Consider the following 6,758-nt stretch of genomic DNA (forward strand, 5'->3'; position numbering starts at 1 on the left):
GATTTTAGCTTCTTCAGGACGTTCCTGCTATGACTTTTGGCATTTCAGCAGTTCAGACTTTTTGAGATATTGAGCCTTTTCAGCCATTTTTGTTCTAATTGAAAAAAAAAAAACCTTCAATATCTTTAAAATCCTTTAAATTGTTAATACATCTTTACTGCACTTTTCAGCTTTTGTTCTCGTTCAGCTTTTAAAAAAATGTTCAAATTTTAGCTTCCTTYAATTTCTTCTTTTTTACTAATTGTAGCTTTTTTGTTGCTTCAGCTATCTTTCTGCTCTTTTCAGATATTAATAATTTTTTGGGAGTGTCTAACAGCTTTTTTCGCTAATTTAAGCTTTTTATGCCCGTTTCAGCAGTTTTCTGCAAATTACGATGCTTTTAGCTGTTTTCATCTAATTTTAGCTTTTTTCAGCTAAATTCACCTTTTGGTAACAATTTTAGCTAYKTGCTGCTGAATTCAGCAAACGTGCTATTTACTCTTCTTTGTTCTAAATTTAGCTTTTTCATCTACTTGGTGCTAGTTTGAGCTTTTTTGTGGCTATTTTACAATCTTTTGTATATTATATTGTGTATCTTTTTTCATTCACGCTGCTTTGTTGCAGAAAATGCTAACTGTTTAGTTTTAGTTTTATCTGTTTTTAAAATTCCTGACAGCTTACAAGCACTTGTTCATAGTAAAGCAAAATAAAATACAAATAAATACATATTAATGAATAGAAGTACAAGACTATTCAAGTGTCATATTTATACATGTATGTGTTTTAAACCACTGGGACTGTATGACTTGGTAAAACTCAGTATCCTCACTTGTTGGTCTTTTATCTTTCTCCTCCTCTTTCAAAAAGTAGTTCACACAGACAAACAAAAACACATTCAAGCATTTTGATGATTTTAATAAAAAAAAGTAAACATGAAGACACAACAATAACAAACATCAACTGCACTTTCTGTCTCTTTAAATCTTAATTTGAGTCAATTTAATGGAATTCGAAGAAGTGAAAATATGCACAAGCTACTCTCCGTACATATTAGTGGGCTAGGAAGTGAACATCTTACCATCACTGTCGCAAGCATCGTAGTGTGCCAAACGTGCTCACATGTGCACCAACAGAAACAAATACTTTAACTAAAAGACGACACTAACATGCAAACCCAGTGTTGGAGTGAGCCATCTACACAAATCCAGTCCCTGTCTTTAAGGGAACCAGTCAGGATGATTGGGGGGGGGGGGGTGGCGCTGAGGAGGACAAGGAGGAGAGAAAGAGAAAAGACAGAGGGAGGGGAGGAGGAGGAGGAGGAGGAGGGGGAAAGTGACAGGCCCTTGGAATCTCAACCTCTCTCTCCTGGCGCCCGCTCTAATCAACCCCTGTAATTTATGCAGAAAATATGATTTATATTTAATTTCACTACACTTGCATTGTTAATTTGAGATGTAATTAACGCGTCGCCACGGCAACTAATTTCTCAATACCGTAAATTATCACCGCCTTTTCATCAAAAATCAGTTACTTTGGCTCCTGTGTGCAGTGTTGTGATGCAATTAGGTTACCAGGGCAACCCCAAAGTCTTAATTTTCTTTTGTTATATTGCAGCGAGGCAGAAGTTTTTATAAGACAAGTCATAGTCACTTTTTTTTATTTGGACTGGGGGCCGTGGTGGTGGGGAGGGGGGAGTGGGGGGTTGAAGAAAGAACTTGGGAGCAGCGGTGTTAAATGTAGCCTGTGGAACAYGCTGCTCAAGTGCACAAACATACAGCGCTGCTCTCCACAACACTTGTTCTGCTGCTGAAGTGGACTGAGTGATTACTGAGGATCCTCTGCTGCTGCAACAAGACCTAACCTAAAGCTGTCCTCTGAGAAAGGCCACGCTTGTCAAAGGGAATCTATATAAACGAGTGTTTATCGTTAAAATTTTAAGAGAGCGCCCTGTTACTTTGCGCTTTTCTTTTCTTTTCTTTTTTTTCATTTTACAAACATGTTCTCACACACACCGCACGGCACATTTCCAGTCCTTTCATTCCCCCAACAGTCGCTGTGAAAATGACTCAATATTTTAATCAACGGCATCTAATTTGCACTCCAGCAGAAGACGGGACCACATGTGTGCTGTTGTTGCCTCGGCCGGCAGTGAGTATGCCCCCACCGGATGGCTCGGAGCCACCCTGGGTTGCCACGCGCGGCGGTCTCGGCGGCCCTTTCGGCGTGTCCGTCTCCAATCCAMCCCCTCTTAGCTGGTCTTCAGTGGAAAWATCAGGTCATTGGCTGCTAAGCTGTGGTTAACTGCAAAGGTAATTAAATTTGTAAGCAGGCTTTTTTGAATCTTTTTAGCCTCTTCGGTAATACCAGCAGGTATTACAGCGTGTTTAAAGCACGGCTCTGTTTTGATTCCCCCGCAGAAAGAGGCCAAGTCCGAGTGACCAGATGTGGTTCAGCCAAGGCTGTAATGGCTGGAGTCGGGGCGTGATGTATTCTTTATTTGGAATGCTCAAAAAAGTCTTTAATACAAAGAGTTTCATAATTTTCCTTCAAGAGTTTTATTTTTATCATAGTCAAATGAAAAAAAACTGATTGTATGTTTGCATCGCCATATAAGGCAGGTGATTAAGTGATTGTTAGCACATCTCCTGACCCACTGAACTGATTTTAAAGAAACTCTTAAAGGGCCTGTGACATGCTTAGCCTTCAAATACAAAAAGGCAAAGAAAACATATTTATATTTAAGAAAATTAACATAATACACACGATTTTACCCATTTTGTCTCATAACTGGCCTATTTTCTCTTGAATTTGGCTCAGCAAAGTGAAACAGGAAGTGACATCAAAGGGGAGCTCTTTAAGAAAAGAAACTCTCTGGTCTTTGTTTATTGAAACAAACTTATTTAAACTCTTCTTCAACCCTGATAGTGACTCAAAATAATCTAAAGAAACATCTGATTTTTCTGTAATTATTGTAGCATCGCTCTGTTTACATGCAGACATTCCCCTTTGACATCACTTCCTGTTTCTTCACATGCAAATATCTCAGCAACTGTTCGTCTCAACGGTGTGAAATTTGTYTTGCAATATGTTATCAATGTTCTCTTTMCAAAAAYGCATTCACATTCTAAAAATTTGATGTCACAAGCACTTTAATAAGTATTCGTAGAACTGATTAACTTTTAGAATCAACTTGGTATAAGATGGCTATCACAACTTTCTGACTTRTTAAAACAAAAAYGGCTCCAACTCTGTCCGTTTTACAGATACTAAGCTAAAATCTGCTGTTCTAGTAGCTGGAAGCCACGTCCATCACATCCTCTGAGCTTTAACAGATCACACAAAAGCTGTGTTTAAACCTTGCCATGAAAGGCGAAATAGAATGACAAGTTCATCTTTCTAAAGTGTTGTTGATGTTACTTAATCGTGAGAATTAGAATATGTTGTTAATGCTCTTTGTCGTGRGAGACGATGTGGAGGGTGTTTTTGATGAAGCAAAATCTGTTTTGACATGAAAAGAAAATCAGAGATCTTTTTTTACCTGTTTAAGAGCAAAGCCCTGAGCAAAAAAAAAAAGGATAAGTAAGATATCAACTTGTGTTTAGATTACATGGCAGCGATTTGATTGTAAATGAAAACTCACGTGCTTTGATCCTCTCCCTGTCTGATATTTTACCCCACCTCAGAATTTTAAAACAAGTTTGCACTCGCTTTGTTCAGCACACGTATGGTAAATACAAGATGTTGTGGAGAAACTCTGAAATCTGTATCGCCAACACTCACCTGCACAGCGTTGTGAGTTTAGCTGCTGTTTCCTTTTGGGGAGCAATTAGCAGCAGCAGCATTGTGTCAGAGGACACTGCAGCAGATTTGTAGTTTGGACGTGACTTTTAGGCAGAATGTCAAACTTTGTCAGGACAAAGGACCTCAGTAGGACATCCAACCTGCCTCCTATGTGTAGGAAGTCGTGCTTGATTAGTCAAAATGTTCTCGCTATTGTCCTGGTGGATGCAGAGTGTGAGGAAAGGTCATCAAGGAAGTTTTTTTTATGTAACTCACTCTGTAAAAACACTAAGTTGATTAAACTTGTTTATTTATTCAAGTCCAAAAGAGTATTTGCTTTTGTCGCATTTATTCCCATTTTGCCTGCACAAGGGGGCCCTGGAAGACGAGTTACCAAGGAACACAAAATTTTAATTAGTGTATTTTAATCATTCAGGCTTTTCAAGCTAATCCACAGACCCCTGAGAATTTCCAAGATGCAGCTCTGTGCTGCTTTACCATTTATTGAGTCTATTATAATTACTGTTAGCAGGTGGGGGCAGGGAGACGTTTATTATGTTTTTCCATCTTTATTATAATTACTAGAAAAAATGAAAGGATGCTGTTTCATTAAGTTTAGAGATGATGCCATTTTCCCCCTGTTTTCCCCTCAATCTCCTTCCTGCCTTTGTTTCATGAAGCTATTGTGCTGGCTTTCATTCCGGGGGCTTTCATACGTTGCACAGCTTTGTGGGGGGAAGAAAAAAACACAACAACAAAAAAGAAACAAATCTTTTATTAAGAACAGAAGAGGAGGAAGATGGTCTTAAAGAACTTGATTTCTGAGACCGTTTTTTTTCTCTCTTTCTTTTCAAACGCRAGCTCTGAGAATGTAGTTGATGCATCCTCTGAAACACAAATGTTGAACAGAGTTGGAACGGGATCAGAACAGAAATCCAGAAAGTAGGATCTGTTTGCCTCTCTTTCACACTCCTCAGTAATGAAAGATAAGAGGGCTGCAGTAAATCTTTAAGCCCCAATGCTTTTGGTTCTCTGCAGGGATTTTAGCATCTTCCAGAAATATTTAATGTTTTTTTTTCTGTTTGAGCACTATTCTGCCACTCCCTCCTCCTCCTCCTCCTCCTCCTCCGCTGCCATCCCAAATGTGTGCCAGTTGTTCATCTAAAACAATCAGCCCGCAAAGGAGGGGAATCATATAAACCCAAGATTTCTCAATTAGAATCCCGTTTGCGTCTGTATTAGAGGTCTTCTTTCTTCTATAAACAACCAACTTTTGCCAGAGTTCTCCAAATGAACAGAAGCAGCATTAAAAAGTGTCGCCTGAGAGAGAGAGCGAGGGAGAGAGAGGGAGAGAGAGAGAGAGAGAGACAAAAATACACATCAGCATTGTCTCAGGATGCCACTTGGGTTTACTAGTAGATCAGAGCTTGTAGTGTGGTTATGTTGAAGTCAACTACATCACATAAAACTTAACGCTTGCCATCATTTCAATGTCTGTCAAGGGCGCCATTTTGGCAATGGATGGCATCAATTTTCTTAAGTGAGCAGATTTGARGCTGTCTCTTGGAGAGAAAACAATAAAGTCAAGAAATATATTTAGAATGTGCCATGTTTGTTCATTAACACCTGAAGGGTAAAATTTATAGAGGAAAATAAAGATTTTATTGGTAATTATGATCACACCGCTTTTTGAAACCCCCCCGGTTTGTAAAAATCAAAGTTAAAACAGTGAGGACTTTCTATAACCGCCAGCTTTAATGTGACGTTTGTGTTTGCGTTATTACCACAGAAACTGAACTTGTCCGGTCATGACAAGATATACTTTACTTTGAAGAGACAAACAGACAGATTAACTGTAAAGATAAAAAATAATAATAAAAAAACCTGAAGCTTTATTTTGCAAAAGACTGCAGCATTTTTATGGTTGATTGCTTGTATCTTTGGTGATAAATCACGATTAAGGAGTTGCACTCATTGTACTTGATTGTCTGAACAAAACAGTGTTTATGAAAAAAAAAATCAGTGTTGAGTATTTTTAACAGATACATTTATAGGACGATTTCTAAAAACAATAACAATAAAATATCAGTGAATTTGCTCAACCCTAATGCTGCCCTTTAGCCCTGCCCCAGGCCTCAGGGGTCATTCTGACCCAAAAACAACAGGAAGGTTAAAGCAACAGTTCGGATCATTTGAGGTGATTCTGAGAAAGGGTGTGGACATTTATTATCGTTGACAGAACTTTGAACTAATTCAGTGTGAAAAAATAGAGTGTTTCTGACAGGACTGATGAACTAATGCTAATTTGAGTTGGATCAAGACAAAAGCTAATCGCTGCCATCTTGAAAAAGCAACAAATTTAAAAGGAGGTTCATGCACAATATATATGATATAATAAATGTTTATAAAAGTGTTTGCATGAATTGTAATGACATTTTCTTTAAGCTGGAGTTGTAGGAAAGCRGAAATTCTTCTTAGAGCTAGTGTCCCTCAATTTAGTCCCTTAATTTAGAATATTAATCAGTAAAATAGCATTTAATCACGAAGAAAGAAAAACCTGACCTCTTCTATAAATGTGAATGCAGTAAGCTTTCTAAAACCACATTTGCAATACCAGTTGTCAATTTATTATTWTTTTTTTTTACAAATTACATTGTTTTGTCCTGCAAAAACAAAACAAACAGAACACACTAGTTCAGCACAGCTAAGTTAAAGCAGCAGCTTTGTTTGCACTTGTGAATCTGATATTTCTTGTTTTTCAGCAGTCGTTTCATTTAATCTTCATCCTCCATACGTCTTTGCTGTGTTTTTTTCTTAGCAATGGTTTTTTTTTCATTTTTATATGTTTGTTGTAAAATGCAAAGTATAGGAAATTATAATATTTTCTGATTGTGTGCAGCTCTTATTATTATCTAAAATGCATATCTTTTTAGGATGATGAGGCATTTCTCCAACCCACGTTAACTGTTCAGTCTACCACATTTGGCTGGGGGGGGGGG

The 6,758-nt window shown here is 37.9% G+C and overlaps 1 protein-coding gene across 3 annotated transcripts in view; it reads left to right on the plus strand.

Moving 5' to 3' along the window:
* Positions 1 to 6,758, plus strand: part of casz1 (castor zinc finger 1) — a 179,863-nt gene that overhangs the window by 48,338 nt on the left and 124,767 nt on the right. The window lies entirely within an intron of this gene.

Source organism: Austrofundulus limnaeus, unplaced genomic scaffold (genome assembly GCF_001266775.1).
Source record: "Austrofundulus limnaeus strain Quisiro unplaced genomic scaffold, Austrofundulus_limnaeus-1.0 Scaffold134, whole genome shotgun sequence".
NCBI lineage: Eukaryota > Metazoa > Chordata > Actinopteri > Cyprinodontiformes > Rivulidae > Austrofundulus > Austrofundulus limnaeus.